This window comes from Aethalodelphis obliquidens, unplaced genomic scaffold (assembly GCF_003676395.1).
Source record: "Aethalodelphis obliquidens isolate GAN/ISIS:26980383/991018 unplaced genomic scaffold, ASM367639v1 scaffold23, whole genome shotgun sequence".
Classification (NCBI taxonomy): Eukaryota; Metazoa; Chordata; class Mammalia; order Artiodactyla; family Delphinidae; genus Aethalodelphis; species Aethalodelphis obliquidens.
Window position 1 is genome coordinate 16,561,454 of NW_020837967.1, and position 27,098 is coordinate 16,588,551.

Here is a 27,098-nt window from a genome sequence, read left to right on the forward strand (position 1 = left end):
GGATTTTTACAAGTCATCCTTGATTTATCAAAATCTTTTTTCAGTAGTTTCTAAACTTTAGAATGCAGAAAGATCATCAAAGGTGCTTTTGAATAGTTCAGACTCCTGGACTTGATTCACAAAATATTTTGAATAGATCTAAATGGGTCTCAGAAAGCTTGACAAGTACTCCTGACAGTTCTGAGGGAGGTGTTACATGGACCATTTTTTGAAAACCATTTTTTGTGTAACGTACATGGCTCCTAGCAGGTGGTTATTTACCTTGCTAAAAGATACACATGCACTACGGCTTCTGGATCATTGAAAGTTGGCAGTACATTTCCAAGATAGAGAAAAAAATTTCATCATTTCACAAAGAGGGAGGAGCTATTAAATTATGTTTTTTACTTAGGATCGTATGCATATCAAAGATAATTAGTAATAGAGGCTAGAGTATAACTTAGACCTCCTACACTAATCTGAAGCTACTAGGTCACTTTTCATCGGTATCTGAGTTTCTGTTAATTGCTTTGTGCTTGGCATTCTTCTCAGAAGAGACATTCACTACTTTAAAAGTTCAACCATCTGGAAACACTCTTTATATTGTGCAGCATTAAATTCAAAATAGATCTCAAAATATGGAGACGTGGAGAATTCACTGATGGTATTTTTGAGTTATTTTGTTTGGGGCTGGAGATCAAATTAAGAATTAATTACCTTGATTTTTTTTAAAAAAGAGGTTGCAGAATCTCAGACTCCACCTGCTTTATGGTTTGATTCATTCATGGATAAAATATTCCAAAGGTTTTATATTTAAAAAAGTGTTTAAACATGAAGCATTTATACCATGATTAAGCATAGGAATGCTAGTTTTATTCATAGTTATTATATTCAAGTAATGCAGCTGCTTTCTCTGAAATGAATACCATTTGCTATACCTGACTTTGTCTTGAGGTAGAGGCCAGTGTCAGTTTGACAGGTAACTAAGGATAGACTCCGTTTGTCCTGTATTGCCAGAGCAGATATCTAACCTATCTCTCAGTGGTCCCATCAGGCAATATTCTGCAGACAGAGATGAAAAGAACCCTTCTGCTAGCTGATCAGTGGGAGTTCAACTAAACCTCTCTCTGATGAAGGGTCTTTCTCTTGCCCATCTTACTGTGTGGCAAGGCTCTCGACAAGATTTCTGACTTCTATCGTAGAACAAAAGTTAAAGACATTTTTGTAGTACTTTGATCTCTTGTGAAATCAGGCAGCAGGAGTACCCATGTGATTTGCCTGGAAAATATCCATATTTCTAGTATGGAATGTAGCGTGCAATGTATCCATTTGTATTTTTATAAATAAAAAATTTAAACATAAACCAGATTAAAATATTACAAAGGAAGTAAAAGATTTGTCGATTAAGCATGGAGAGATACAGCTCTGTTTTCATAATTCTTATAATTTATGGCCATTAATAATGCAGATATACTAATGATGACATGTCTGCTTGTTTTTTGTTTGTTTCTTTTTTGAGATTATTCATATTAGCTAAATTTTTCTTGTGAAAATTGAAATTTGCTGGTTCATATTGGTTTTTCACCATAGTTTGTATTTCAGCTATATAAGATATCTTTTTTTTTTCGGTACGCGGGCCTCTCACTGTTGGTGCCTCTCCCGTTGGCAGAGCACAGGCTCTGGACGCGCAGGCTCAGCGGCCATGGCTCACGGGTCCAGCCTCTCTGCGGCATGTGGGATCCTCCCGGACCGGGGCACAAACCCGCGTCCCCTGCGTCTGCAGGCGGACTCTCAACCACTGCGCCACCAGGGAAGCCCTATATAAGATATCTTAATAGAGGATTTTCTTATTTTACAGATCGGGAAACCAAGGCAGAGATAGCCCCAATAACTAAGTGTATCCCAGAAAGCCCTCAGATGAGGTGTTGGGTATTATCATTCATTTTAGCAACACTAAGGCATTGGGCAGCAAGATATTTGTATGGAAGTATGTGTAGGGGGGCAAGTGACATGGTTCCTAGAAAAGGAATAACCTTTGCTAGGACTCATCTGCCTTTCTTTCCTCATCCTCCTGTACAAAACAAGAATACATGTTTTCGGGCTTCCCTGGTGGCGCAGTGGTTGAGAGTCCGCCTGCCGATGCAGGGGACACGGGTTCGTGCCCCGGTCCGGGAGGATCCCACATGCCGCGGAGCAGCTGGGCCCGTGAGACATGGCCACTGAGCCTGCGCGTCCGGAGCCTGTGCTCCGCAACGGGAGAGGCCACAACTGTGAGAGGCCCGCGTACCCAAAAAAAAAAAAAAAAAAGAATACATGTTTTCATATACATGTGCTCATCCTGGACTTCAGTTTCTTTCATTCATTCATTCACTAATTCACGTAACAAATATTTGGTTTTCAGGTACTCCCAGTCCAGAAGACTGTAGATAAATGATTTAAAATGAGTATTACAAGACATAATAGAAATACCATCAAAATGCTAAGAAAAAATAGTCCTATCTCCGGGTGAGATGGGGACTCTTACACAGAAGAGTCTACGAGCCTGAACAGGTGTTTGCTTACAGAGAAAGCTGGCATCCTACCTGTGCTCTCACTCTAAATCTCTCCTAAGCACAAGATATGCCTGTGAAGAGAAGGAATTCTTGGCATTCTATTTAAAACTTTCTTTTCTTTGTTGCAAGTAGGGTATCTAACATGTGAAATTAAAATGTGACCCCTTTCAGAAGTCTCCTACTGAGACAGAATGAGGGAAAATCTGTGTGGCAGCTTCCGCAGAAAGCTGTGGATGGTAGAGGTAGCAAGTAAACAACCTTATTTTCATGTTAAACTGTCCTGGAGAGCTGGGGTTGGGGGGTGCCAGTGGCTGTCCTGGGACAAATGGTAAAACCTCAAAGTCAGACAATACAGGATTAGGAAGATTTGGGGAGGGGAGGGAGTTGGGGGTGGGTTCAGGCTTCCGGAATTGCACCAAATAGTGTCAGATAATAAAAGGACAAGGGACAAAGGAGTAAAGGTAGCTACTATCTCCTTGTATTTGAATTTCCACGCTTCCTTTGAATCAGATAGGGACTTGCTTCTGTTTAGGCTGACACCCAGGTCTGATATAGCAAAGCAGCCATATCCATAGTTTTTTTGTTTGTTGCTTTCATTGTTGTTGTTGTTTTTTAAACTGTGGATAAAGAGCCACTTCTCAGAATCACTCAAATACCTACTTCACTTCTCTCCCAGTCCTGGCCCCGTGGTGTGAAACACCTGGACATCTCCAACTAAAAGAGGACCTCTGGATCTGCAGGGGACCCCCAGGACCATGCTCTAGTACTGTGGCCAGCGTTTGTTCTGGTTGTTTGGTATCCATGCCATACCGTCATTAAATATTTTGAATATCAGTACAGTGAAATCCATGGTGATAAAGTTAAGGCCATCAGTTTAGTTAATGAAGAACTAACACTGCCATCTTCACAGTGAGCGCAGCAGTGTCCTACAACTGTGTAGGGAAGTCCTTGAATTAAGCCTGATAAAAATGAATTTTTGAGGTAGAAATTAAAATTAAGCAGACAAAGAAATTCATGCAAAATTCTAGGGTATTTCTTGGCATTCATTTCTGCTTTAATATGGTATTTCAATTTCTAGAACCTTTTTTTAACGTATATAAGCTTTTTAATATGTTTGTGTTAATATAATTTTAATAAGTCTATAGTATTAAGAATAAAAGGCAAATATGGCTTTGCTGATTGGTTGCTTCTGCCTTTCCAACCATCAGACCCTACCTGAATATCAAAGGCTCAAATTTTATATCCTTATAATCCTTCCCACCATTAAAGAGATGCTTGTCCCAGTTCTAGAGATCTCTTTCATTTCTAAAAGGATAAAGCTGACTAATGAGATAATTTCACAGTGTGTTACAAGCCATCGAATTTTTTTTATTGGTATCTGATGTATCTGACTCATGTCTTAGATATCTAAGGAAGCAGAATATGCATTGAACAGCTACTTTGTATATTACTTTCCTGATTCTTTCTGAAGTTTCTTAGTATTGAACATGGCCACTGTAAGAATATAAGAGAATTAAATATATGCTTAAAGAAATAGATAAAAATATAAACCAGATGACATACACAGTGCTAGAAAGAAATCTAGGGTAGTTGTTTCTAAACTAATACTCTGCAGCTTTGCTTGTATTTCTTCCTGTCCTATTACAGTATTGCTGTGAGAATACCTATTACATCTTCACTTTAACAACCTTGTTAAAATTCTGCAAGAGCAGAAATGACTACAACTATCTCCAGTATAGGGGAAATAGATTTCTGCCGTTGATTACTTTGTTCTTCAAGAAAATCCAATTTTTTATTTAACAGTTAATTTTTGTAGTACTTAAGCTTATTATTTAACACTTTTGTAGCACTTGCTACTTAAAAAGTGCTTTACAAGAATTATTTCCTACACCTCACTTTTCTAAGGTGGATTTAGCCTAATTAGAGCTGTTGAACCTAGTGTAAAACTGAGGCCAAGTCTTCTGTTTTAAATCACTAGGTTCCCATTACTGATTTTTTTTATAATAAAAGTTGGGACCATAGCCTAAAAATGAAACAGAATTCAGAGCTTTGAATGTCTGCCTCCCTGGGCACATTATGCTTGCTGTGTCTTAGCGTGGGATTGGAAGAGGATCTTCCCCTCACTACTGAATCACAGAATTGTCTTCTGCAGGAAGGCTCAAAAGTGTTGAAGTGGTGATTTACCAATGTCAAGTAAATCTTTTCAGGTCTAAAACACAGATTTTTAATTCAATAATGAAGTGCTTTCATTTGTGAAATCCTTGAATATCTTGCTTCAGTTACCATGGTGACTTAGGCTCTGTCTAGGAAACTAGGAATATGTTTTCATGTAAATAACTGTTTTATTCATCTTGTTATCCTCACGTTAAAATATATAGTGAGTACTTAGTTATTTTATTAAAAAGTGATAATCATGATCATCTTTGCTTCCTGTTCCTAAACCTAAATATAAATTTTCTTATTCACAAAAGAATTGATGTAATTAACTAACATTTGTGGCTGATCATTTGTTTATTTAATAGGTTCACAGTACTTATTTACTCTTACCAAATGTAGTTCTTACCTTTTATCACTGGAACAATACCAATTTTGTGTTAACATATTGTTAGAAATCACCAATACATTTTCTTCATGAAGTTTAGCATTGTTTATAGCAACTTGCAATAAAAATTGGTCAATTATACATTATTTTGGGGATGAAAATCAGGAAATCATTGTCATTTTTCAGATATCAGATCTTCCTCATCTCCCAATAGGCAAACAAATTGTTGACTACAGTTAAATTGAATTATTTGGGTATACTAGGGAAATAACCAATCGAAACTGGTAAAATATTTTGGGTCTTGGATTATTTTCTACACTTTGAAAATTAGGTTGAGGCTGTACCAGCATTCTTCTAGTCCAAACCATTTATCTAGTTTCTGTTTCTTTTTCAGAGAGTCTTGCCCTTCAAAATGTGGATGTTTGTAAGGGACAGAGAACTCATCACATATTTGTATTAGACCATCTTTTACTATTAGATTTTCATTTATATTGAACCAACATATGGTTTCAATCAAACGAAGTAACCCCTTTGTGGTGAGTTGAAGAATTTGGGGACAGATCAAAGAAAAAGCATGGCCATGAGGTGGCAGGAGCACAGAATGGCTTTATCTGGGTGGCTCAGTTGCATGAGAGGGCAAGTCCCAGGTGGCAGATGTTCCAGAGTCAGTGGGGCAGGGTCCCCTCTCAAAAGGGAAAGAAGTCAAGAGAACTCCTGGGAGAGTGGGGAAGTGGAGAGAGGCCGTATTGTCCAGGTGATGCTATGTCGCTCAGTTGCAAGATGGGGAGTCTGTGGGTCAGAGAGCTCTGAAGGGCAGCAGAGGCTTGGGATCTTTTATAGGGCCTGCGTGTGTCTTAACTATGGCTAGCAGATGTTGGAATGAAGTTTTGCAGAGTATGCAAAGCAGGTAGGCTCTAAATGGCTAAAAATATGCTTATTGAGGCAGTATTTAAAGTGATTGGGTGTATAATAATTTGAGTTTGGCTCTGGTGGGCTTTGAGCTAATGGTTGAACCTGCTGTGAAGAAGTGTAACATAGGAACAATACCCAGGAGCCGTCATTAGCTCATTTACATAACACTCTTAGAGATGATTAGAAGATATATTAATGTATCTGCACAATATAGATACTAATATTGATAGCTCTGTCTCTTTTTTTTTAACATCTTTATTGGAGTATAATTGCTTTACAATGGTGTGTTAGTTTCTGCTCTGTCTTATTTTAAAGATTTTTTAGGTAGTGTTCATGTCTTCCTTGAGTCTTTACTTTTCTCTGGCTTAAATATTTCTGGTTTCTCCAGATTTAACTTATGGTCATTCTTTATTTTTTTCTTTAAAGTTTATTTTTTTATTTTCTTAAAATGTACAATCCAGTGGTTTTTCATATTCACAGAATTGTTAAACCATCAGTACTGGCTATTTCTGGAGCATTTTTTTTGCGTTACATGGGCCTCTCACTGTTGTGGCCTCTCCCGTTGCGGAGCACAGGCTCAGGACGTGCAGGCTTAGCGGCCATGGCTCATGGGCCTAGCCGCTCTGCAGCATGTGGGATCCTCCCGGACCGGGGCACGAACCCATGTCCCCTGTATCGGCAGGTGGACTCCCAACCACTGCGCCACCAGGGAAGCCCTCTGGAGCATTTTTATCACTCCAGATGGAAAGGTCATACCCATTAGCTAGCGGTCACTTATCATTCCCCCCATCCCTACCCTTTGGAACTACTAATCTACTTTGTTTCTGTGGATTTGCTTTTTCTGGATATTTCATATAAATGGAGTCATACAATATATGGCCTTTTATGTTTGGCTTCATTGATTTAGAAGCTGTCCATGTTGTAGCAAGTATCAGTGTTTCATTACTTTTTATGGCTGAATAATATTCCACTGCATAGATATGTCCCATTTTGTTTATCCATTCATCAGATGGTGGACATTTGGCTTATTTTTACCTTTGGACCATTATGAAGAATGCTGCTATGAACATTTGAGTACAAGTTTTTGTGTGAACATATGTTTTCAATTCTCTTGGGTATATACCTAATAGTGGAATTGCTGGATCATATGGTAACTCTATTTTTAATTTATTGAGGAACCCCCAGACTTTTATTTTCTTTTATTGTTGAGTTGTTACAGTTCTTATATATACTAGAATCAATTCCCTTATCTGATATATGATTTTCAAATATTTTATACCATTCTGTGAGTTGTTTTTTTCACTTTCTTGATAGTATTTTTGGAAGCACAAAATTTTGATGAAGGCCCATTTGTTTTCTTCTTTTGTTTTTCATCCTTTTGGTGTCATATCTAAAGATAGGGTTCCAAATCCAAGGTCATGAAGATTTATCTCTATACTTTCTTTAAGATTTTTATAGTTTTAGCTATTACATTTAAGTCTTTGGTTCATTTGGGGTTACTTTTTGTATATGGTGTGAGGTAGGAACGTAACTTCATTCTTTTTCATCTAAATATCCAGTTATCACAGTGCAATTTATTGAAAAGACCATTCTTTCCCCCACTGAATTATATTGGCACCCTAATCAAAATTCAGTTGACCATAAATGTAATGCTTTACTTTTTGACTCTTCAGTTCTATTCCATTGATCTATATGTCTGTCTATATGTCAGTACCACACTATCTTGATTTCTTTAGCTTTGTAGTAAGTTTGAAATCAGGTAGTGTGGGTCTTTCAGCTTTGTTCTTCCTTTTTCAAGATTGGTTTGGCTATTCTGAGTCCCTTGCATTTCCCTATGAATTTTGGGAGCAGCTTGTCTAGTTAAGTCTTCTCATTCCTTTGTCTTGGTCAGTCTAGCTAATGATTTGTCAACTTGGTAGATCTTTTCAAAGAACCAACTTTTTAGTTTTGTTGATTTTTTAAAATTAAAAATATTTTTGTTTTATTTATTTCCAGTCTGATATTTATTTCATCCCTTCTGTTTTATATTTAATTTCTTCTTCTTTTCTAGTTTCTTAAGTTAGAAGTCTAGGTTAACTTGAAATCTTCATTTTTAAGATGGGCATTTACAGCTGTAAATTTTCCTTTTAATACACTGCCCTAGGTATATCCACTTATCTTGGTGTACTGTGTTTTCATTTTTATTCATCTCAAAGTGTCTATCTATGATACTTTCTTTGACTCATTGGTTAACTGTGTTGTTTATTTCCACATATTTGTGAATTTCCAAATTTTCTTATGTTACTGATTTTTTATTTCATTCCATTTTGGTCAGAGAACATTTGGTGTAATATAAATCCTTTTAAATTTATTGAAACTTGTTTTTGGTCTATCCTGGTTATCCTGGACAATGTTCCATGTGTACTTGAAAAGAATGTATATTCTGCTCTTGCGGGATTGAGTGTTTTCTAGATAGATGTCTGTTAAATCTGGTTGATTTATAATGCGGTTCAAGTCCTTTACTTTCCTATTGATCATCTACCTAGTTATTCTATTCTTTATTGAAAGTAGGGAATTGAAGTGTCCTACTATTGTTGAATTTTCTATTTCTCCTTTCAATTTTGTCAGTTTTTGTTTCATGTATTTTAGTGCTCTGTTTTTAGGTACATACATGTTGACAATTGTTATATCTTCTTGATAGATTGACCTTTCATCCTTAAAAATTTTGTCCTTCTTTGTCTCTAGTACCAACTTTTGTTTTAAATTGTATGGTATTTGACATTAGTACAGCCACACCAGTTCTCTTTTCTTACTGATTTCATGGTATGTTTTTTTCTGTCCTTTTACTTTCAACCTATTTGTGTTTGAACCTAAAGTGTGCCTCTGGTATACCACAGATAGTTGAATCATAGGTATTTTGGAGGAAGGGAATCATTCCTTTTTAGATCTCTTCAGTTGGACTATAGTCTCTTTAAACTGAAGTTCTAAATATTGAAATTAATAATCTATCTGTGAATGATTGTTTATTCTATATTACTTTATTACCTTTAATGCAGTCAACTGTTGTTTTGGTATTTGAGGGGCAGTCATATCATAATTTGGCAACTGATGTGGCTGATTTTTGTGAATTTAGTCACATGACCCTATATTTTTATATTAAATCTTATTTTGTTCTAATTAACCTATTGTCCTTTCAGTTTCTGCTTTTATCATCTTGTATATTCAGTGTCATTCCAATCATGATGATTATGATGAGTGCTAACATTTAATGAATATGACTGGGCATTCTATTTACCTAATATAAACTCCACTCTGTCAGTTGTTAGATGTGTGATCTCAGACAAGTTACTAAACCTCTTTACCTCAGTCTCCTCATCTATAAAGTTGGGATGCTGATAATCAATCACATCTAGCCCACTGGGTTGCTATGAGGATTAAATGAATTAATATATGTAAAGTGTTTTAAAAATAATGACTAGCATATAATAAATACCATACAAGCGTTTGTAAAATAAAATAACTCTATGATGTAAGAAGTATTATTATTCTCATTTTATAGGAAAGGCAGATAGGATTTCAGGAGACAGTAATTTGCCCAACGTTCCATTGCTATTGAGTAGTTAATCTGGGACTTGAACTAAAGTGTGTCTCACTCCAAAGTCTGTGTTCTTGACCACTAATTCTTTAATATCATCCGCTCAATGCTTCATTCAAACTGTCATTAAACACATGGAAGAAAAGAGTGCCAAGAGTAGGGGCCTTGGAATTCACTACCACAAATTTCCCTCTATTAATCAGAGACCTTTTTATGATTATTCAATAATGTCTTCGAATCTTTTATCCATTTCTCCATGAGTTTTAGCAACTTCAAATAAAATCATGGAAAATACTTTGGTGAGTCCGTATATATGCCTTGTACCTATATGTCCCTTATTGGCCATTGCAGACATTCTCAAAAAGAAAATGAAGGTACTTTAAATTTTTTAAACTTAGTGCTAATGCTTATTACTCCTGTGAACTCCTCAGTGTTCTTGGATATGTTTCTTTTCTGAACTTTGTGTTTCATTGGAGAAATTTTCCTTCTGTTTTAAAAAGTCTGTCTTCTTAAAGTCTAGGGTACATGTCAATTTTAGTTGACATTCCCACTCATAGATATCAGGAATGCTAAAATTAAATAGCTATTTTATATTTCCATCCAGATTTTTTTGTTGGTCAGACTAGGTTGAGAGTCTCAGGTAAGGCAAAGGATACTAAAGTTCTGTGACTTGAAAGAGTGTGTGCAGGGCTTTGAATGTTGTGCCATAGAGGTTATTTAGAGAGGCCTATTTTGATGATAAAGTAAAGAAAGTTTATAACCAATATTTTTACTGTTTATATAAAAATGAATATTAGTACTTGGAAACATTTTTTAACGTTAAATATTTACTTAAAATTTGTCTTTTTTTTTTTTTTTTTGCGGTACGCGGGTTTCTCACTGTTGTGGCCTCTCCCGTTGCGGAGCACAGGCTCCGGACGCGCAGGCTCAGCGGCCATGGCTCATGGGCCCAGCCACTCTGCGGCATGTGGGATCCTCCCAGACTGGGGCACAAACCCGTGTCCTCTGCATTGGTGGGCGGACCCTCAACCACTGCGCCACCAGGGAAGACCTGTCCTATTTTTTAAAAAACTTTTTTTGTGGTTCAGTGATGAACTAAGGGCATTTATGCATCTTGAAGTTTTTTCTAGAATAAGATAAATTGTTTAAAAAATCTTGCATGTTTTTCAGCCGAGAATGATAGCAATTATACCAATTAAAATGATTTTCTTTGTGAGTGATAAATAATATTTTATTTTTCTCCATAATAAAAGAAAAGCTCAGTGCCATTTGAGAATATAACATTCAGTTTTGATTTAGCATTTAATAAGCAGTATAGTTCCTGGCTTTTGGTTTAGCTCTATGCCCTTTATTCTTTAGCTGATTTGCTAATTACTATTGAAAAACCCTCTAAAATTTCACTGGGGAAATGCAAATGTACATTCAGATTCTAAATACTTGAGAGGCAGCCAAGAACTGAGGGCATGCAAACACATTCTGAATTTTACATAATTTTTTGTGTAATTACTTTTAATTTCCAGAGGCTTCCTCCTTCAGTACCAGTACTTAGATTCCTTCTCTGTCAGCAAAAATGGAATGGATAAAATGTTCTGATCGTTTCAAATAAATCAGAATACTAAAAAATAGAATTTATATGATAGGTGAAAGAGAAAGGAAATAAAAACTGGAGGCATGAGAGGCAGAAGTGTGGCATAACATTAATTCTATAATTTTTATTGAAATAAAAAACATTGCATAAAAATATAGAATCATAGGTATACAGCACAATGAATCGTCACAAAAGGAACGCACTTACATAAGTACCACTCAGGTCAAGAGAAAAAACATCACCAGTACACTAGAAGGCTTTCTTGTGCCCCTACTCATCACCTCCTCCCCACTATTCCCCCAAAGTAAAAAATACCCTGATTTCTAACACTACATATTGCAATATCCTGTTTTAAACATTATGTAAATAGAATAATACAGCACATATGACCTACTTTGTTCAACATTGTTTGAGATATTGAGAAATTCATCCATGTTGTTGTATATAGCGTTGGTTTATTTTCCTTGCTGTATAGTATTCTATTATACAAATGATATTAGATAAATGCAATTTATTTCTCCATTCTACTTTAGATGAACATCTGGCTTCTTAACAGTTTGGGATTATTGCAAACAGTGCAGCTGTTTTTGCTTGTCTCTTAGAGCATGTTTGCATATCTTTCAGTTGCATATACATCTAGGATTGAAATAGCTAGATAATAGGATATGTTATCTTCAGATTTAGTAGATAATGCCAAATTCATTTACAAAGAGATTGTATGTCTTTATATGTCTGTCAGCACTATATGAGGGTTCTACTTATTTCATATCCTCACTAACACTTAAATTGTCAGTTGTTGAAAGTTTTAGCCATTTTAGTAGATATGTATTGGTTATCTTAAATTTGTTTTTCTTTGATGAGTAATGAAGTTAGAAATTTTTTATAGGTTTATTAACCATTGTGACACTCTATTCAAACTTTTGCTCATTTTTAAATTGGAATGTTAATTTTTTCTTATTGATGTATGAGTTCTTTTATATTTGGGTTTTGAACTTTTTTATCATTTCTAGTTGCCTTTCCTTTTCTGTCCTTTCTGTCATTTCTCATCACTACTATCAACTTTGTATCTTACATTCTCTTAGGCTTCTTTTAGGGATGTCCCTAATAATACATACATAATTACATCAGTGATTTAAATAGTAAATATTAATTTAGATGAGCCCAGATTTTACCCTTTCCATGGCTTTTGATTGCTTTCTGCATCTTCATTCTTTCATTTGAGATCATTTTCTTTCTGTCTAATAAACACTCCCTAGTATTTTATGTAGTGTTGGTTTGCAGCTGAAAAATTATTTCAGGTTTTGGTTTTCTGAAAATATCTTTATTTCACTTTTTAATTTTGAAGGGTATTTTAATTGTAAATAAACTCTAGATTAGCAGTTATTTTCTGTTGCACTTTTATTAGACAAGCCATTATCACTTTATTTTAATAGTATAATAATAAATATCTAATAATATAATATTGAATATATTCAGATTATATAGAATATATATTTTAGTTATATATGAAGCCAGCTTTAAGGATTATCTTTGCATTTGATATATCTAGGTGTTATTTTCCTTGTATTAATCCAATTTAGTGTTTGTAGTGCATCTGGAATGTGAACTTAATTTTTTTTGGAAAATTTCCAGCTGTTATCTTTTAAAATGGTACTTTTGCTTCTTTGCCAGTCTCTGCCAACATTATCAATCTTCCCTTCTGTATTCTTGTACACATTAAGTGTATTACGGACTGGATGTTTGTGTCCCCCCAAAGTTCATATGTTGAAGTCCTAACCTGAAATGTGGCATTTGTAGGTAGGGCCTTTAGGAGGTAATTAGGTTTAGATGAGGTCATGAGGGTAGTGCCCTGGAATAGGATTAGTGTCCTTCCAAGAAGAGGAAGAAGGACCAGGGCTCTCCCTCTCTCTCCACCATATGAGGACACAGTAGGAAGGTGGCCATCTGCAAGCCAGGAAAAGGACTTTCCCTTGGAACTGAATCTGTCAGCACCTTGATCTTGGACTCCCCAGCTTCCAGACTGTGAGAAATATCTGTGTTTAAGCCATTATGGTGGTTTGTTATAAATATATAGCAGCCCAAGATGACTAAGACAAAGCATTGCCAAAAATGTTTGAGTTTTATAGCTCCTTTATCTGCATCCCATCTACATTTGTTTCTATAGCCTGCATTTTCTCAGTTTTCAAGGAAATGTCTTCTCTTTTTACTATAATTCACATACTGTAAAATTCACTCTCCTAAAGTGTACAATTCAGTGGTTCTTATTATATTCAGAGTAGTGCAGCCATAACAATTGTCTACTTTCAGAGGCTCTTTGTCACCCCAAAAAGAAACCTTGTACTCCTTTGTACCTCTCCCCAACACTTGGCAACCACTGTTCAACTTTCTGTCTCTATGGATTTGCCCATTTTGAACATTTCATATAAATGAATCATATAATATGTGCTCTCTTGTGACTAGCTTCTTTAACTTAACATACTTTTTCCAAAATTCATTCATGTTGTAGCATGTATCAGTACTTCATTCCTTTTTATTGCTGAATAATAATTTATTATATGAATAGACCACATTTTATTTATCCATTTACTAGCTAATGGAAATTTGCGTTGTGCCCATTTTTTGGCTATTATGAATAAAGCTGCTGTGAACTTTTCTATGCCAGTTCTGTGTGGGTCTGTGTTTTAATTCTCTTGGGTATAAACCCAGGAGTGGAATTGCTAGGTCATATGGGAAATAAGGAACTGATAAACTGTTTTCCAAGCTGACTGTACTGTTTATAATCCCTCCAGCAGTGTATGAGGGCTCAATTTCTCTGCATCCTCACCAACACTTGTTATTGTTTACCTTTTTAATTTTAGCCACCCTAGTCATTGTAAAGTGGTTTCTCATAGTGCTATTTGATTATTTTTTAAAACTTTGATTGGTGTGCAAAATACATACAAAATAGTGCACAAAATGACCATACTTGTTTAACAAGCACTCAGGTGGAAAAGGAGAATATTACCAGCAAAAAAGTCCATTTTTGCTCTCTTCCAATCATTATCCACCCCATTTCAAAGGTAACATCCTGATAAAAAACATTAGTTTTTCCTGCTGTCGTTCTTTTATAAAAATGTAAACATACATCATATTAATTTAATGGCCTTACTATACAAATGTAATTGCTTTCTAATCATCACTGGAAAAAACACCTAACAATGTTTGCAAATTTTAAAGAAATCACTGTTAGAAATCAGACAGCTGCCTGTCTTTCTGTTTTCCTTCTTCCCTTCCTTGTTAATTTTATTCACATATATTATCTTAATATCTTTTTCTGTGTGTCCCATTATATTCCTTTCTGTCTCTTTTCTTGCCTTAGTTGGCATTAATCTATTATTTCTTTTTATTAGTATTGCACTTTTTTCTTTGCCTGTTATAAACTATTTTTCTATACTTTTAGTAGTTATTCTATGGATTACAACATATATCCTTAGCTCATTACAAACAAATGTGTTATTCCTTTTACCTTTCCCAGACGAAATAGGGTATCAGCACCTTTTACCTGCATTTACCCTTCCCCCTGCCTTTTGCCTTGCATTTTAATTCAATATATATCTTAAAGCTCACAAGACATTATTATTACTATTAGTACCTTGTACTATCTATTTTAGATTTACCCACATATTTACTTACATTGCTGTTCATTCTGTCCTGCACTTTTGTGCTTCTGTCTGGCATAATTTTCCTTTTGCTTGAAAATTCCTTTAGCATTTCTTTTGTCATAGGTCTGGTGATAAGGTATTTTTTTTTTCAGGTTTTGTTTCACTTGAAATACCTTTATGTATTTCACATTTGAAGGGATATTTTCTCTTGGGAAACAATTCTAGGGTTTTCCCTTCTTTTAGCACTTTAATGATGTCATTCCATTATTTTCTGGTTTCTTTTATTTCTGTTTTGAAGACAGTTGTCAAACTTGTTGCTACTTATTTGTAAGTATGATCTTTTTTATCCCTCTGGCTATTTTAAGATTTTTGTGTGTGTTTGGCTTTCTAGTTAGACTATGATGTGTGTTTATCCACTTTGGGGTGTATAACAAGATATATTTTATCTGATATTGCTTCTGTCCTCTCCCTTTATGTGACTCTAAGTACAAGTATATTAGATCCCTTTTCTATGATTCGTTATGTCCTTTGTGTTCTTTTGTATATTTCTCTTCAGTTTAGTTTTCAAACTTCAGACTGGACGTTTTTTGCTCATCTGTCTTCTCTTTGACTTACCCTGTCTTCTCTGGTATCCTATCTTGGTTTTGTTCTGGAATACTCCAGAATATTTTATTGTTTTTTTAAAAATTAGATTCCAATTTTTCTAAAAGTTGTCCTCTGCTTTCTTGCACATGTTGATTATAGTAATTTAAAAATCTATCAGTAGCTTGAGTATCTGGTCATTTGTCGATCTGTTTACACTGTCTGTTTATTTCTTAGTGTTTGTTAATTTAAGAGTGAATGCCACACATAGTTTTGTTGCAGTGGTTCTGGATGCATTACCTTCTTCCAGAGAGGTTTTACCCTGTCTCTGATAAGTAACTAGATAGAGACAGATCATCTTAATCTAACCAGTATTTGATCTGTCCCACAGCTGGACAGAAGTCTATGAAAGTCTCAAACTGCTCCTTATTTACTCTTACTTCTAGGATATAGCACTATGGGGAGCTCACTGAGATGTTTACTAGGGCCTTTCATCCTCAGAAATTCCTGAACTCCAATTTAGGAATTTAACATTGCGATACTACCAAAAACTCAACCCTGTTTCTCTTTAGCATCTGCTTTGCGTCTTTGATTTTCACCGCAGACAGCTTAAGAATGCAACAACAAATTTTGAGTCTCAGTCTTATTTCTTTGTTATTTCATTCTGTCTGAGATTTTGTCCTTAAGGCTTGAGTATTTTTGAAGTGCTCAAATTGATTTTTTTTCTCCTCTGGGCTGTAAGATGACCAAAATTTTGCTGGCTTCTCTACTTCTTACCAGTTTCCATTTGTCTGGATTCTCACTCTTTCCCCAATGCCTCATATCATCAAATACTCAGTTTGATACATAAATAAAGAATATAGTATATCTGTGTATTTTTCTTCTTTCTGTGATCTTGGCTTCTCAATTTTGGCTCCATTGGCAGCTTTCTGACGCCTCCTCATAGGTAAGTAGGTGAGTTCAGTCATTTGTTTGTTCCTTCATTTGTTTCTTTGTTCCTTCCTTCCATTTTATCCAGATATTCTAATTATTTTTGGTGAAAACTTCATCCTGCTATAAAATAATGTATCACAGCCAGAAACTAAAGTCAGTTCTTTCCTTCCCTCATTTCAGTAATAGATTGTAACCATTACCTAAGAAGCCCCTGTATTCTCCTCTGTCATCCTATACCCATCTGCCCCCCCAAAAGATAACCATTATCCTGAAATTTATGTTATCACTTCGATTCTTTATCGTTCCATGTATGTATATATGCTTAAATAGTACTTTATAAAAATTTTACATATTTTTGAATTTTATAAAGTTGAAATCATATTGTATATTCTTTCATTGATTTCTGTTCTTAGTACAGCAATTTGTATTTTAACAAACAATTGATGCCAGAAAAATGTGTAAAGATGGACTACTCAAAAATATATGTGAAGCCCTTTAGCTGTGAAAATGGTAGAGCACCATACAGCAACTTTGATTTTACTTTTCTACCAGTGGGTGGTAAGCTCTTTGAGAACTAGACGATGATTTTGTTCCTCTTTGTTGCTGTAGCAAAGAGCATACAATGGGGCTCAGTAAGCAAGAGCTAAATTAAGTCAATAATGAGAAGAAAGTTCCCATTACTTATGATCTGTGACCACAGGAAGCGCATGGTGTCAAAGGTAGAACGTAGTGAATTTGTGGTTTAGTGGGGGGCATTATTTTATTTTTTTTAAAGTGTTGAGCATATTAAGAACTTATCTTTATCGAGCGTTTGGGACTTTTTTCTGTAAGGAGGTCTAGAAAAATTGGCTTGCTCACTCAATGAGATACAATACTAACGTTTTCCTGAGTCAGTTTCAACCTCACGCAAAGCATCTTGCTGTGTGTCAGTACTTGTAATGTGTCTGCTCCCATGCTGCTTTGGCACCCTTAGCCCTGTGTTGTGAGAGAGGGCTCCACTGAATATAACAAGAACGTTTCAAAAATTAATAATAGAAAACAGTTTCTTTTTTCATTTTAACTATATCATAAAAGAAAACATCCTTCCACCCCCAACCCTGCTCCAGTCCGTCAAGCTTTTTAAACCATGTTATCTGGCGGCTAATGAATAATAGAGACAAAATGTAGTTCTTTTGCTCCCTGGTGAAATACTGCACTATTTGTTATTCATGAGTTCTTGTTTTCCTGGAAGATTGTTTGAGAAATATGTGGGTGATGTGTACCCTATCACTGCCTGGGGGCCTTTTAGATTTCCTCTGTTTCAGTGTTTTCCTTTTGTTTTAATAAACAGCTGATAGTTGTGGAGAAGTCACTGGATGTTAGGATAATTAACCTTTTCTTTTTTTTAAACATCTTCATTGGGGTATAATTGCTTTACAATGGTGTGTTACTTTCTGCTTTATAACAAAGCGAATCAGTTATACATATACATATGTTCCCATATCGCTTCCCTCTTGCATCTCCTTCCTTCCCACCCTCCCTATCACACCCCTCTAGGTGATCACAAAGCACCAAGCTGATCTCCCTGTGCTATGCGGCTGCTTCCCACTAGCCATCTGTTTTACGTTTGGTAGTGTATATATGTCCATGCCACTCTCTCGCTTGTCCCAGCTTACCCTTTCCCCTCCCCATATCCTCAAGTCCATTCCCTAGTAGGTCTGTGTCTTTATTCCTGTCTAGGCTCTTCATGACATTTTTTTTTTCTTAAATTCCATATATATATGTGTTAGCATACGGTATTTGTCTTTCTCTCTCTGACTTACTTCACACTGTATGACAGACTCTAGGTCCTTCCACCTCATTACAAATAGCTCAATTTCGTTTCTTTTTATGGCTGAGTAATATTCCATTGTATATATGTGCCACATCTTCTTTATCCATTCATCTGATGATGGACACTTAGGTTGTTTCCATCTCCTGGATATTGTAAATAGAGCTGCAATAAACATTTTGGTACATGACTCTTTTTGAATTATGGTTTTCTCAGGGTATATGCCCAGTAGTGGGATTGCTGGGTCATATGATAGTTCTATTTTTAGATTTTTAAGGAACCTCCATAGTGTTCTCCACAGTGGCTGTACCAATTCACATTCCACCAGCAGTGCAAGAGTGTTCCCTTTTCTCCACACCCTCTCCAGCATTTACTGTTTCTAGATTTTTTGATGATGGCCATTCTGACTGGTGTGAGATGATATCTCATTGTAGTTTTGATTTGCATTTCTCTGATGATTAATTATGTTGAGCATTCTTTCATGTGTTTGTTGGCAGTCTGTATATCTTCTTTGGAGAAATGTGTATTTAGGTATTCTGTCCGTTTTTGGATTGGGTTGTTTGTTTTTTTGTTATTGAGCTGCATGAGCTGCTTGTAAATTTTGGAGATTAATCCTTTGTCAATTGCTTCATTTGCAAATATTTTCTACCATTCTGAGGGTTGTCTTTTGGTCTTGTTTATGGTTTCCTTTGCTGTACAAAAGCTTTGAAGTTTCATTAGGTCCCATTTGTTTATTTTTGTTTTTATTTCCATTTCTGTAGGAGGTGGGTAAAAAAGGATCTTGCTGTGATTTATGTCATAGAGTGTTCTGCCTATGCTTTCCTCTAAGAGTTTGAGAGTTTCTGGCCTTACATTTAGGTCTTTAATCCATTTTGAGCTTATTTTTGTATATGGTGTTAGGGAGTGATCTAATCTCATACTTTTACATGTACCTGTCCAGTTTTCCCAGCATCACTTATTGAAGAGGCTGTCCTTTCTCCACTGTACATTCCTGCCTCCTTTATCAAGGATAAGATGACCATATGTGTGTGGGTTTATCTCTGGGCTTTCTATCCTGTTCCATTGATCTATCTTTCTGTTTTTGTGCTAGTACCATACTGTCTTGATTACTGTAGCTTTGTGGTATAGTCTGAAGTCAGGGAGCCTGATTCCTCCAGCTACGTTTTTCATTCTCAAGATTGCTTTCGCTATTCGGGGTCTTTTTTGTTTCCATACACATTGTGAAATTTTTTGTTCTAGTTCTGTGAAAAATGCCATTGGTAGTTTGATAGGGATTGCATTGAATCTGTAGATTGCTTTGGGTAGTAGAGTCATTTTCACAATGTTGATTCTTCCAGTCCAAGAACATGGTATATCTCTCCATCTATTTGTATCATCTTTAATTTCTTTCATCACTGTCTTATAATTTTCTTCATACAGGTCTTTTGTCTCCCTTGGTAGGTTTATTCCTCGATATTTTATTCTTTTTGTTGCAGTGGTAAATGGGAGTGTTTTCTCGATTTCACTTTCAGATTTTTCATCATTAGTATATAGGAATGCCAGAGATTTCTGTGCATTAATTTTGTATCCTGCTACTTTACCAAATTCATTGATTAGCTCTAGTAGTCTTCTGGTAGCATCTTTAGGATTCTCTATGTATAGTATCATGTCATCTGCAAAGAGTGACAGCTTTACTTCTTTTCCGATTTGGATTCCTTTTATTTCCTTTTCTTCTCTGATTGCTGTGGCTAAAACTTCAAAAACTATGTTGAATAAGAGTGGTGAGAGTGGGCAACCTTGTCTTGTTCCTGATCTTAGTGGAAATGCTTTCAGTTTTTCACCATTGAGGACGATGTTGGCTGTGGGTTTGTCATATATGGCCTTTATTATGTTGAGGAAAGTTCCCTCTATGCCTACTTTCTGCAGGGTTTTTATCATAAATGGGTGTTGAATTTTGTCAAAAGCTTTCTCTGCATCTATTGAGATGATCATATGTTTTTTCTCCTTCAATTTGTTAATATGGTGTATCACATTGATTGATTTGCGTATATTGAAGAATCCTTGCATTCCTGGAATAAACCCCACTTGATCATGGTGTATGATCCTCTTAATGTGCTGTTGGATTCTGTTTGCTAGTATTTTGTTGAGGATTTTTGCATCTATGATCATCAGTGATATTGGCCTGTAGTTTTCTTTCTTTGTGACATCCTTGTCTGGTTTTGGTGGCAGGGTGATGGTGGCCTCGTAGAATGAGTTTGGGAGTGTTCCTCCCTCTGCTATATTCTGGAAGAGTTTGAGAAGAATAGGTGTTAGCTCTTCTCTAAATGTTTGATAGAATTCGCCTGTGAAGCCAGCTGGTCCTGGGCTTTTGTTTGTTGGAGGATTTTTAATCACAGTTTCAACTTCAGTGCTTGTGATTGATCTGTTCATATTTTCTATTTCTTCCTGGTTCAATCTCGGAAAGTTGTGCTTTTCTCAGAATTTGTCCATTTCTTCCAGGTTGTCCATTTCATTGGCATATAGTTGCTTGTAGTAATCTCTCATGATCTTTTGTATTTCTGCAGTGTCAGTTGTTACTTCTCCTTTTTCATTTCTAATTCTATTGATTTGAGTCTTCTCCCGGTTTTTCTTGATGAGGCTGGCTAATGGTTTATCAATTTTGTTTATCTTCTCAAAGAACCAGCTTTTAATTTTATTGATCTTTGATATCGTTTCCTTCATTTCTTTTTCATTTATTTTTCATCTGATCTTTATGATTTCTTTCCTTCTGCTAACTTTGGGGTTTTTTTGTTCTTCTTTCTCTAATTGCTTTAGGTGCAAGGTTAGGTTGTTTATTCGAGATGTTTCCTGTTTCTTAAGGTACGATTGTATTGCTATAAACTTCCCTCTTAGAAATGCTTTTGCTGCATCCCATAGGTTTTGGGTCTTCGTGTCTCCATTGTCATTTGTTTCTAGGTATTTTTTGATTTCCTCTTTGATCTCTTCAGTGATCACTTCGTTATTAAGTAGTGTATTGTTTAGCCTCCATGTGTTTGTATTTTTTTTTTTTTAAATATGCAAGAAATTGTTATTCACAGTGACATGGCTACATAGAATGCATTATTCTATGCATATTCTTTCCATTTGTTGAATTTCAAGATAAAAAGCACTTGTTTTCTACAGGTTCACAAAACAGCATAATAACAAGAACAATCAGGGAGGATGTAATGTAGGCGTTAGTTGAGATTAACAAACTATGGCCCAATGTTTATATCCACTGCAGAAGATTTTCAAATCCAAACAATGGTTACAGAAACCATTTCACATCTGTCCTAACACACAGAAAAACATCTTGCCTGCTTTCTCAGAAATCAATTCTTTCGAGAAATAATCTTTCTTTTCAATTAACGTCCATATGAATATCACATCTAGTCCATCTTTTATAGCCAAATTTAACGTCACTACAAAAGAAAGCAAATTGGACGATAGTCACATGTATTAGCATCTATAAAGCTGTAATGGCATGAAGATATCTATATAAATCAGGGGTTTAAAATTTTTTTCCTCAACAGTCTCAGGTATCAACCAGATGAAGTTGCTGACGACCCATTTACTGACGATTTTCGAGGTCTATTGGCAAAAGAAGATTGGTGGTTACTGCTGGGGCTGCTGCTGGTTCCATTCATAGTGCTGGAAATGTGAGGAAACTGAGGATGAGGAGACTGGACTGGAGTGCCGGGGCTGGGCAAACAAGAAGAGGTGGAGGGAATACCTCCTGCTGGGCTGTTGGCCTTGTCACTCCCAGAGTCACTTTCCAGTTCTCCAGCGTTTGTCAGTCCATCTCTCTGATGACTGATCTTCATTCTTTTACAAGTAGGTCGAACTCTGTATTTCAAAGGAAGCGGACCATTCCTTCTCCAGGTATAAATGTAGGCAATGTCCATTAGTGTATAGTAATCCTTTAAAGGTTCCTCTTCATACATGACATCAATCTGGAAAGTATTAGGTATGTCCATTTTACTTCTGAGAAACTTTCTTAGGTGCATCACAGTCATTGCTGCTGGGCATCGTAAATACCTTTTATCATTCACCTCCTCCTTAGATTTCTCCTTGTCTTTATTTACTTTCCGATCCAATCTGTTCTGGTCAAAGAATTCAATGCATAAACTTATTATTTCATCATCAGTTATAATTCTCTTATCTTCATCTGCAACTTCTCCTCTATCTTCATTAGAGCCATTGGCAGCATCAGCTGAAGGATGAGCTGCATAAAAATCCCTTCTTCTCTTCATTTCATTTTTGAAAAGCCCTGGAACTAATTTGTATACAATATCTTGAAGAGTTTTATCTGACCTTATATTCAGTAGTGGTCTGGTCTTGTGAACTTGGACATCACAGATAGGACAATACTTGCTGGTCTCCAGGTAACGCACAATACACGTTTTACAGAAGGAATGTAGACATTCTATTATGGTTGTGGCATCAATGAAGTACCCTCCACAAAGCACACACATTAGGTGGGGATTTAGCTCAGTGATCTTGATTCTGGTTGTTCGATGCATTTCTGCTTGATAAAAGATCCCGGAAAAAGCAGCCGGCGAGAAGCGATCGCAGCGGGCGGAAAAGACAATGAAAGTTAAAAGTCGTTCAGCAGAAAATGAATGTGAGCCAAGCGGCCATCTTGAAGCGAGCTGCAGACGCTGCTGTCAATGGGCAACGAGCGCAGCCGAGAGGAGCCGCGGCCGCCGCGCTCGGCTCATGCTGCCTCCCGAGCCCGGCCTCCTCCTCCTCCTCCGCCTCGGCCTCCTCCTCCGCGGCCTCCTCCTCCTCCTCCTCGGCCTCCAACGCCTCCTCCTCCTGGGCCTCCTCCTCCTCCTCGGCCGCCGCCGCCTCCTCCCGCTCCGCACTCGCATGTGTTTGTATTTTTTACAGATCTTTTCCTGTAATTGATACCTAGTCTCATAGCGTTGTGGTCAGAAAAGATACTTGATACAATTTCAATTTTCTTAAATTTACCAAGGCTTGATTTGTGATCCAAGATATGATCTATCCTGGAGAATGTTCCATGAGCACTTGAAAAAATGTGTGTTCTGTTGTTTTTGGATGGAATGTCCTATAAATATCAATTAAGTCCATCTTGTTTAATATATCATTTAAAGCTTGTGTTTCCTTATTTATTTTCATTTTGGATGATCTGTCCATTGGTGAAAGTGGGGTGTTAAAGTCCCCTACTATGAATGTGTTACTGTCGATTTCCCCTTTTATGGCTGTTAGTATTTGCCTTATGTATTGAGGTGCTCCTATGTTGGGTGCATAAATATTTACAATTGTTATATCTTCTTCTTGGATCGATCCCTTGATCATTATGTAGTGTCCTTCTTTGTCTCTTGTAATAGTCTTTATTTTAAAGTCTATTTAGTCTGATATGAGAATTGCTACTCTGGCTTTCTTTTGCTTTCTGTTTTCATGGAATATCTTTTTCCATTCCCTCACTTTCAGTCTGTATGTGTCTCTAGGTCTGAAGTGGGTCTCTTGTAGACAGCATATATATGGGTCTTGTTTTTGTATCCATTCAGCCAATCTGTGTCTTTTTGTGGGAGCATTTAATCCATTTAAATTTAAGGTAATTATCAATATGTTTGTTCCTATTCCCATTTTCTTAATTGTTTTGGGTGTTATTGTAGGTCTTTTCCTTCTCTTGTGTTTCTTGCCTAGAGAAGATCCTTTAGCATTTGTTTTAAAGCTGGGTAGAGTAATCTTGGTTGTAGGTTTTTCTCCTTCATCACTTTATATATGTCCTACCAGTCCCTCCTGGCTTGCAGAGTTTCTGCTGAAAGATCAGCTCTTAACCTTATGGGGATTCCCTTGTGTGTTATTTTTCCCTTGCTGCTTTTAATATGTTTTCTTTGTATTTAATTTTTGACAGATTAATATGTGTTTTGGTGTGTTTCTCCTTGGATTTATCCTGTATGGGACTCTCTGTGCTTCCTGGACTTGATTAACTATTTCCTTTCCCATTTTAGGGAAGTTTTCAACTATAATCTCTTCAAATATTTTCTCAGTCCCTTTCTTTTTCTCTTCTTCTTCTGGAACCCCTTTAATTCGAATGTTGGTGCATTTAATGTTGTCCCAGAGGTCTCTGAGACTGTCCTCAATTCTTTTCCTTCTTTTTTCTTTAATCTGCTCTGCAGTAGTTATTTCCACTATTTTATCTTCCAGGTCACTTATCCGTTCTTCTGCCTCAGTTATTCTGCTATTGATCCCATCTAGAGTACTTTTAATTTCATTTATTGTGTTGTTCATTGTTGCTTGTTTCATCTTTAGTTCTTCTAGGTCCTTGTTAACTGATTCTTGCATTTTGTCCATTCTATTGTCCATTCTATCTCCAAGATTTCGGATCAACCTTACTATAATTATTCTGAATTCTTTTTCTGGTAGACTGCCTATTTCCTCTTCATTTGTTAGGTCTGGTGGGTTTTTATCTTGCTCCTTCATCTGCTGTGTGTTTTTCTGTCTTTTCATTTTGCTTATCTTACTGTGTTTGTGGTCTCCTTTTTTTGCAGGCTGAAGGTTCGTAGTTCTTGTTGTTTTTTGTGTCTGTCCCCAGTGGCTAAGGTTGGTTCAGTGGGTTGTGTCGGCTTCCTGGTGGAGGGTACTAGTGCCTGTGTTCTGGTGGATGAGGCTGGATCTTGTCTTTCTGGTGGGCAGGTCCACGTCTGGTGGTGTGTTTTGGGGTGTCTGTAGACTTATTATGATTTTGGGCAGCCTCTCTGCTAATGGGTGGGGTTGTGTTCCTGTCTTGCTAGTTGTTTGGCATAGGATGTCCAGCACTGTAGCTTGCTGGCCGTTGAGTGAAGCTGGGTGCTGGCGTTGAGATGGAGATCTCTCGGAGATTTTTGCTGTTTGATATTATGTGCAGCTGGGAGGCCTCTTGTGGACCAGTGTCCTGAAGTTGGCTCTCCCACCTCAGAGGCACAGCACTGACTCCTGGCTGCAGCACCAAGAGCCTTTCATCCACACGGCTCTTATTCTCAAGTACCTCCTTGCTGCTGAAAGCTCTATAGTCCTTTTAATGTGATGTTGAATATGGTTTGCTAGTATTTTGTTGAAGATTTTCACAACAATGTTAATCAGGATTATTGGTCTGCAGTTTTCTTTTCTTGTAGTATCTTTGTCTGGCTTCGATATCAGGGTAATTCTGGGCTCATAAAATGAGTTAGGAACTGTTCTCTCTCAATTTTTGGAAGAGTTTGAGGAATACTGATGTTAATTCTTTTTTAAATGTTTGTCTATCTGGCCCTGGGCTTTTCTCTGTTAGGAGGTTTTTGATTACTGATTCAGTCTACCGGCTAGTTATAGGTTTGTACGTAATTTTTGTTTCTTCATGACCCAGACTTGGTCGGTTGTATACTTCTAGCAATCTGTCCATTTTTCTCTAATCTCTTAAGCAACATCTCTTCCCATTTAGATCTGGATTACTCCTAGGGACCTACCTTTGATTGTGGGCTCTCAAGATCTCTCCTTAGGAAGTCTCTGCTGGTGGCTTCGTAAGGTTCATCAAAGAAGGCATCCAATCTTTTGGGCACCTATCTCACTCACAAGGGTGCCTTAACTCTTAATATGAAGAGCTTAATTTTTATCAAAGGGTCTCATGGAAGAGCTACCCTTATGGAAGAAGAAGTGCTGCTTTTTCCATTTCCACCCTTTTGGACTTCTATGAAGATAAAGTAGAAAGATTTAGATTTGAGTATATAAAATAAAGATCTTTAATATCTAAAATGAACATCTTAATGTTATGGTAAAATTTTGAAGATTTTTTTCTCCTGAATCTAGTGAGGATCTATGTTTATATTCTAAATCCCTAAGGAGAAAAAAAATATAAAGAGCAGTTACTCAGTCCAATTACAGTAAACATAGGTTGAGTAGTCACCATACTTATGGAGATTAAAAGAGAAATTAGCTAAACTAGTACACGAATTCCCTCATGTTGAAAATGTATAAGTTTGTCTGGGAGGTGGCCAAATTGGAGTAGCTACAGAATGGTAGTGGTGGATGGAACACGAAAGTATGGTAAGATCACTTTTACACTCCAAGACAAGTGTGTGTAAGCAACAGCACATTCGGTTCCACACAGAGTGTGTGTAGCGGAATGATATTCTTTTTTTTGTTTTTTCTCCACTGTAACAGATGATATTCTTTTATTGAATTTAACTGGTTGAACATTTTAAAATTTTTCTTTAAGGGTATAAGATAATTTAAGACGAGCAAAGAGTTTGAGGTAACTAATAATTCATATTGCAGTGTTTCCCATAATAAAATTAGGAAGCATTTTGTTTTTAAGTTCAGGGGACTTTATATTTGGTGATGTTTATCTAATCAACTAATTATCTAATCAACATTTATTGATGTTTATCTAATCAATAGATTTTTTTAAAAACTTCATTTTCTTTCAGCTCTATAGTTAGCTTATATTAAAGAGATACCCTTATTCCAATAAACTTTCAGATCTGCCTTAAACATTTAAAATTCTCAACTGAGTCACTGTTGCAGTGCCGAGTCACATTACCAGGGAATTAGTGCTGATTAAATGAATAGCATTAACCTTCAAATTCCAGTGAAGCAGAATATTTAAACTGCACTGCTATTCTTAGTATCTAAGACTTAGTTTGCTTGGATATATCTTGGCTGGGTGAATGTTTAATAAATGTAACTCACAAGAAATTCCATGTTATGCACTTAGTGTCACAATCTAGTTAATTAAATAATGGTACCTCACTGAATTGCACTTCTCAGTGTCCTTTGCTTCTTCCTTCTGCCTAACGTTTTAGCCTTGGAGTGTCCTGAGTCTCATCCCTTTGGATCTATTAACTTCACTGCCTACAGGCACTCCCTTAATGATCTAGTCTTATCTGATCTCATGGCTTTGTCTATTGTCTTTATGCAAATGAATCCCAAATTATAGAGCCCAGACATCTCTCCCAAACTCCATACTACTTTATCAGACTACTTTTTTTTTTTTTTTTTTTT

The 27,098-nt window shown here is 36.3% G+C and overlaps 1 protein-coding gene and 1 pseudogene across 2 annotated transcripts in view; one reads left to right on the plus strand and one right to left on the minus strand.

The window, feature by feature from the left end:
• Window positions 1-27,098, plus strand: part of GPR158 (G protein-coupled receptor 158) — a 323,232-nt gene that overhangs the window by 123,498 nt on the left and 172,636 nt on the right. The window lies entirely within an intron of this gene.
• LOC113628349 (polycomb complex protein BMI-1 pseudogene) lies at window positions 21,494-22,975 on the minus strand (annotated as a pseudogene). The gene has a single exon (XR_003436015.1). The product of XR_003436015.1 is annotated as a polycomb complex protein BMI-1 pseudogene (transcript).